The sequence below is a fragment of the Arachis hypogaea genome, chromosome 19 (genome assembly GCF_003086295.3).
Source record: "Arachis hypogaea cultivar Tifrunner chromosome 19, arahy.Tifrunner.gnm2.J5K5, whole genome shotgun sequence".
Lineage (NCBI taxonomy): Eukaryota > Viridiplantae > Streptophyta > Magnoliopsida > Fabales > Fabaceae > Arachis > Arachis hypogaea.
The window spans coordinates 54,469,512-54,475,279 of record NC_092054.1 but is presented as its reverse complement, the minus strand read 5'-3'; the positions used below and the strand labels follow the sequence as shown (position 1 = coordinate 54,475,279).

The window sequence follows — 5,768 nt, the reverse complement described above, 5'->3', positions numbered from 1 at the left end:
AATTTCAAGAACTCCCTTCTTCTGAGGCGTCCCATTACTCACAGGATTCCTCTCAGAAGTGTACATGAACTGGTTGTTAGCAACCATGTCAATGAGTTCTTGAGCTTCTGTAGGCATTTTCTTTAGGTGAATGGATCCACCTGTAGAAGTATCCAATGACATCTTAGCTAATTCAGACAGACCATCATAGAATATATCCAGGATGGTCCATTCTGAAAGCATGTCAGAAGGACACTTTTTGGTCAGTTGCTTGTATCTCTCCCAAGCTTCATAGAGGGATTCACCTTCTTTCTGTCTGAAGGTTTGAACATCCACTCTAAGCTTACTAAGCTTTTGAGGAGGAAAGAACTTGGCTAAGAAAGCCGTGACCAGCTTATCCCAAGAGTTCAGGCTATCTTTGGGTTGAGAGTCCAACCACACTCTAGCTCTGTCTCTTACAGCAAAAGGGAAAAGCATGAGCCTGTAGACTTTAGGATCTACTCCATTAGTCTTAACAGTATCACAGATCTGCAAAAATTCAGTTAAGAACTGAAAAGGATCTTCAGATGGAAGTCCATAAAACTTGCAGTTCTGCTGTATCAGAGAAACTAATTGAGGTTTCAGCTCAAAGTTGTTTGCTCCAATGGTAGGGATGGAGATGCTTCTTCCATGCAAATTAGAATTAGGTGTAGTAAAGTCACCAAGCATTCTCCTTGTATTATTATTATTTTCGGCTGCCATCTCCTCTTCCTGTTCGAAAATTTCTGAAAGGTGCTTGCTGGATTATTGTAATTTAGCTTCTCTTAGTTTCCTCTTCAGAGTCCTTTCAGGTTCTGGATCTGCTTTAACAAGAATGTTCTTGTCCTTGCTCCTGCTCATATGAAAAAGAGGGAACAGAAAAATAATAATAATAATAATAATAATAGGGATCCTTTTTACCCAGGTATAGAGGTTCCCCTGTGTGAGTAGAAGAAGAAAAGAATGCAATGTAAAGAAGGGAAGAAAAAAACTCGAACACAGAGAGGGAGGTAGTGTTCGAATTTTTGAATGGGAGAGAAGTATTAGTAGATGAATAAATAAATAGAAGGAGATGAGAGAGAAAGAGGAATTTCGAAAATTATTTTTGAAAAATGGTTAGTGATTTTCGAAAATTAAAATTAAAATTTGAAACAATTAGTTAATTAAAAATAATTTTTGAAAAAGAGGTAAGATATTTTCGAAAAAGTTAGTTAGTTAGTTGAAACAAATTTGAAAATCAATTTTGAAAAGATAAGAAGATAAGAAGTTAGAAAAGATATTTTAAAATCAAATTTTTGAAAAAGATATGATTTTGAAAAAGATAAGATAAAAATATATTTTTGAAAAGATATGATTGAAATTAGTTTTGAAAAAGATTTGATTTTTAAAATCACAATTAATGACTTGATTCACAAGAAATCACAAGATATGATTCTAGAACTTAAAGTTTGAATCTTTCTTAACAAGCAAGTAACAAGCTTGAAATTTTTGAATCAAAACATTAATTGATGATGTTATTTTCGAAAATTATGTGATAAAGATAAGAAAAAGATTTTTGAAAAATATTTTTAAAATTTTCGAAAATAACTAAGAAAAATGAAAAAGATTTGATTTTTGAAAAAGATTTTGAAAAAGATAAGATTTTTTTAAATTGAAAATTTGATTTGACTCATAAGAAACAACTAAGTTTTAAAAAGTTTTGAAAAAATCAACTCAAATTTTCGAAATTTATGAGTGAAAAAAGGGAAAGATATTTTTTTAATTTTTGAATTTTTAATGATGAGAGAGAAAAACATGAAAAAGACTCAATGCATGAAAATTTTGGATCAAAACAATGAATGCATGCAAGAATGCTATGAATGTCAAGATGAACACCAAGAACACTTTGAAGATCAAGATGAACACCAAGAACTTATTTTTGAAAAAATTTTTTATGCAAAGAAAACATGCAAGACACCAAACTTAGAAATCTTTAATGCTTAGACACTAAGAATTCAAGAATGCATATGAAAAACACCATACAACACAAAACAATATAATATGAAGATCAATCAAGAAGGTTTATCAAGAACAACTTGAAGATCATGAAGAACACTATGAATGCATGAATTTTCGAAAAATGCAGAGAATTTTTAGAAAAAATGTAATTGATACCAAACTTGAAATTGACTCAAGACTCAAACAAGAAACACAAAATATTTTTGATTTTTTTATGATTTTGTGATTTTTTTTTGTATTTTTATTTTATATTTTTCGAAAATTAGTGTGAAAAAGAAAAATAAGGATTCTAAAATTTTTAATATGAATTCCAGGAATCTTGCACTCTTATTCTAAAGCTCCAATCTGAGGGTTAGACATGGCTTAATAGCCAGTCAAGCTTTAGGATACAAATCAGGCATGCAACAACTGATATTCAAATTAACTTGCCTCTATGCTGATGGTTGGAAGCCCCTATCCAAAAGAATTAGACATGGCTTTACAGCCAGCCAGGCTTCAACATGCTTCATGAAACACTAGAATTCATTCTTAAAAAATTTTAGAATGATTTTCGAAAACAGATGAGAAATTTTTTTGAAAGATTTTTTTTTTTGAAAAATTTTTGAAAATAAAACAAAAAGAAAATTACCTAATCTGAGCAACAAGATGAACCGTCAGTTGTCCAAACTCGAACAATCCCCGGCAACGGCGCCAAAAACTTGGTGCACGAAATTGTGATCTCAGGCAACGGCGCCAAAAACTCTGTACACACGTCTTAATAAATCGTTTTTCATTCACAACTTCGATACAACTAACCAGCAAGTGCACTGGGTCGTCCAAGTAATAAACCTTACGTGATTAAGGGTCGATCCCACGGAGATTGTTGGTATGAAGCAAGCTATGGTCATCTTGTAGATCTCAGTCAGGCGGATATCAAAAGGTTATGGAGTTTTTGAATAATGATAATAAATAAACAGAAAGTAAAGATAGAAATACTTATGTAATTCATTGGTGAGAATTTCAGATAAGCATATAGAGATGCTTTCATTCCTCTGAACCTCTGCTTTCCTGCTGTCTTCATCCAATCAATCCTACTCCTTTCCATGGCTGGCTTTATGTAAGGACATCACCATTGTCAATGGCTACTTTTCATCCTCTCTGTGAAAATAGTCCAATGCGCTGTCACTGCATGGCTAATCATCTGGAGGCATCACCGTGGTCAATGGCTGCATCCTATCCTCTTGTGAAAATGGTCCAAATGCTCTGTCATAGCACGGCTAATCATCTGAGGTTCTCGATCATACTGGAATAGGATTCACCCACCTTTTGCGTCTGTCACTACGCCCAGCACTCACGAGTTTGAAGTTCGTCACAGTCATTCAATCCCAGAATCCTACTCGGAATACCACAGACAAGGTTTAGACTTTCCGGATTCTCATGAATGCCGCCATCAATCTAGCTTATACCACGAAGATTCAGATTAAGAGATCCAAGAGATAATCATCCAATCTAAGGTGGAACGGAAGTGGTTGTCAGGCACGCGTTCGTGGGGGAATGATGATGATTGTCACGTTCATCACATTCATGTTAAAGTGCGAATGAATATCTTAGAAGCGGAATAAGTTGACTTGAATAGAAAAACAGTAGTACTTTGCATTAATTCATGAGGAACAGCAGAGCTCCACACCTTAATCTATGGAGTGCAGAAACTCTACCGTTTGAAAATACATAAGTGAAAGGTTCAGGCATGGCCGAGAGGCCAGCCCCCAAAACGTGATCAATATGATCCAAAGATGAACTAAAAATCATAAGATGTCTAATACAATAGTAAAAAGTCCTATTTATACTAAACTAGTTACTAGGGTTTACTGAGATAAGTAATTGATGCATAAATCCACTTCCGGGGCCCACTTGGTGTGTGCTTGGGCTGAGCTTGAATGCTACACGTGCAGAGGCTCTTTCTGGAGTTGAACGCCAGGTTGTAACATGTTTCCGGCGTTCAACTCTGGTTCGTGACGTGTTTCTGGCATTTAACTCCAGACTGCAGCATAGAACTGGCGTTCAACTCCCTTTTGCGTCGTCTAAACTCGGCCAAAGTATGGACTATTATATATTGCTGGAAAGCACTGGATGTCGACTTTCCAACGCAATTAGAAGCGCGCCATTTTGAGTTCTGTAGCTCCAGAAAATCCACTTTGAGTGCAGGGAGGTCAGAATCCAACAGCATCAGCAGTCCTTCTTCAACCTCTGAATCTGATTTTTGCTCAAGTCCCTCAATTTCAGCCAGAAAATACCTGAAATCATAGAAAAACACACAAACTCATAGTAAAGTCCAGAAATGTGAATTTAACATAAAAACTAATAAAAACATCCCTAAAAGTAACTAGATTCTACTAAAAACATACTAAAAACAATGCCAAAAAGCGTATAAATATCCGCTCATCAGTGAGCGACGCGATCGCGTCGCACGGATTCCACAACACCCTCGAAGGAGACAGAGAGTTGCACTGAAACGGTGCTGGAGTCGTGTGTTTAGCACAATTTCTAGCGACGCGATCGCGCGACCCACGCAATCGCGTCATCCCTTCTTCCACCCCTCTCATGCGATCGCGTGCCCCACGCGATCGCGTCACTCCCATTTTCACCCTCACCATGCGACCGCGTCCCCCACGCGATCACGTGGATTTGAAAATATAACCCCCCAGCCACGCGAACCCTATCAGTCGCGCAGCCCCCCCCCAACCATATTCTCCCTCTCTTCCTCTTCTTCTCTCAACCACCACCCAGCCTCCATTGCCGCCACCCCGACCACCGCCCAAACGCCGCCGCCGTCCAGACATCGCCGCCACCTGCCCCCCTCCTCCCTCCCCTTTTTTCTTCTTCTTTCTTCCTCTCTCCTCCCTCTCTTCGCCACTGCCCTCCGCGGACCACCACCCACCACCGCCGGCCATCCCAGCCGCGCCACCCCCTCTCCCCTATCCTACCCCCTCCCCCATTCCACCCATTACCCCTCCCTTTCCCTTGACCGAACTGCCACGCTACAGCCACCGCGCCGCCGTGCCCGCCACCGCGCCGGACGCCGCCACCGTCACCACCCAACCGCTTTTCTGCCCTGTTATACTTCTTACGCTTTCCAGGTTCCGCAGCACGCAAGCCTTTTTTTTCCGTTCGTAGTTTTTCTTCTTTTTCCCGTTTATGTTCATGTTTAGGATAGCTAGAAATGTATGTTGTAGTGGATTTTAGGTTGTTAGGTAGATTAGGCTGTGGTTAGTGGATTTAGGTCTGTTTACTTGCACTGTTCATGTTTCTGTTTTATCAAAACTGCGATTCTGCTGTTCCTGTGACCTTGTTCATATGCGGTGATTTCCTGCATTTGCTGCTTGTTACTCTGAATTTTCATGTTTCTATTAATTATAGGTAACTGCAGCAAGTTTTTTTATTCATATGAACTGCCTTGTTTGCTGTTTATTTTCCGGGACAATCCAATTTTAGCCGGAATACTGCCCAAATTTTTTGTAAATTATTTTCATTCATGTTTTGGTTTGACAATCTGAACTCTGTTGTCCTCTGCTTTAACCAAACCGTTTCATGAATGTGATGGCAGACTTTCTTATCCTCTTTGATTCCCTGGTTTATAAACTGTATTTGTGATATTCTGATTCCAGTTCTTACTTTCTTTATATCTATTAGAATCAACATCACCCTGTTTTCCTTGTTCGGTTGTGAGTTAATTCTAGTCATAATTGTGAATCCTTGTTATATGGAATATTTTCTTTATGCCACTTACCTTAACC

General features: G+C 38.4%; 1 non-coding gene across 1 annotated transcript; it reads left to right on the top strand.

Moving 5' to 3' along the window:
* The first annotated feature begins 216 nt into the window (after window positions 1–216).
* Window positions 217–324, top strand: LOC112780615 (small nucleolar RNA R71). The gene has a single exon (XR_003191439.1). It is a non-coding gene; the product is annotated as a small nucleolar RNA R71 (small nucleolar RNA).
* The last annotated feature ends 5,444 nt before the right edge of the window (window positions 325–5,768 follow it).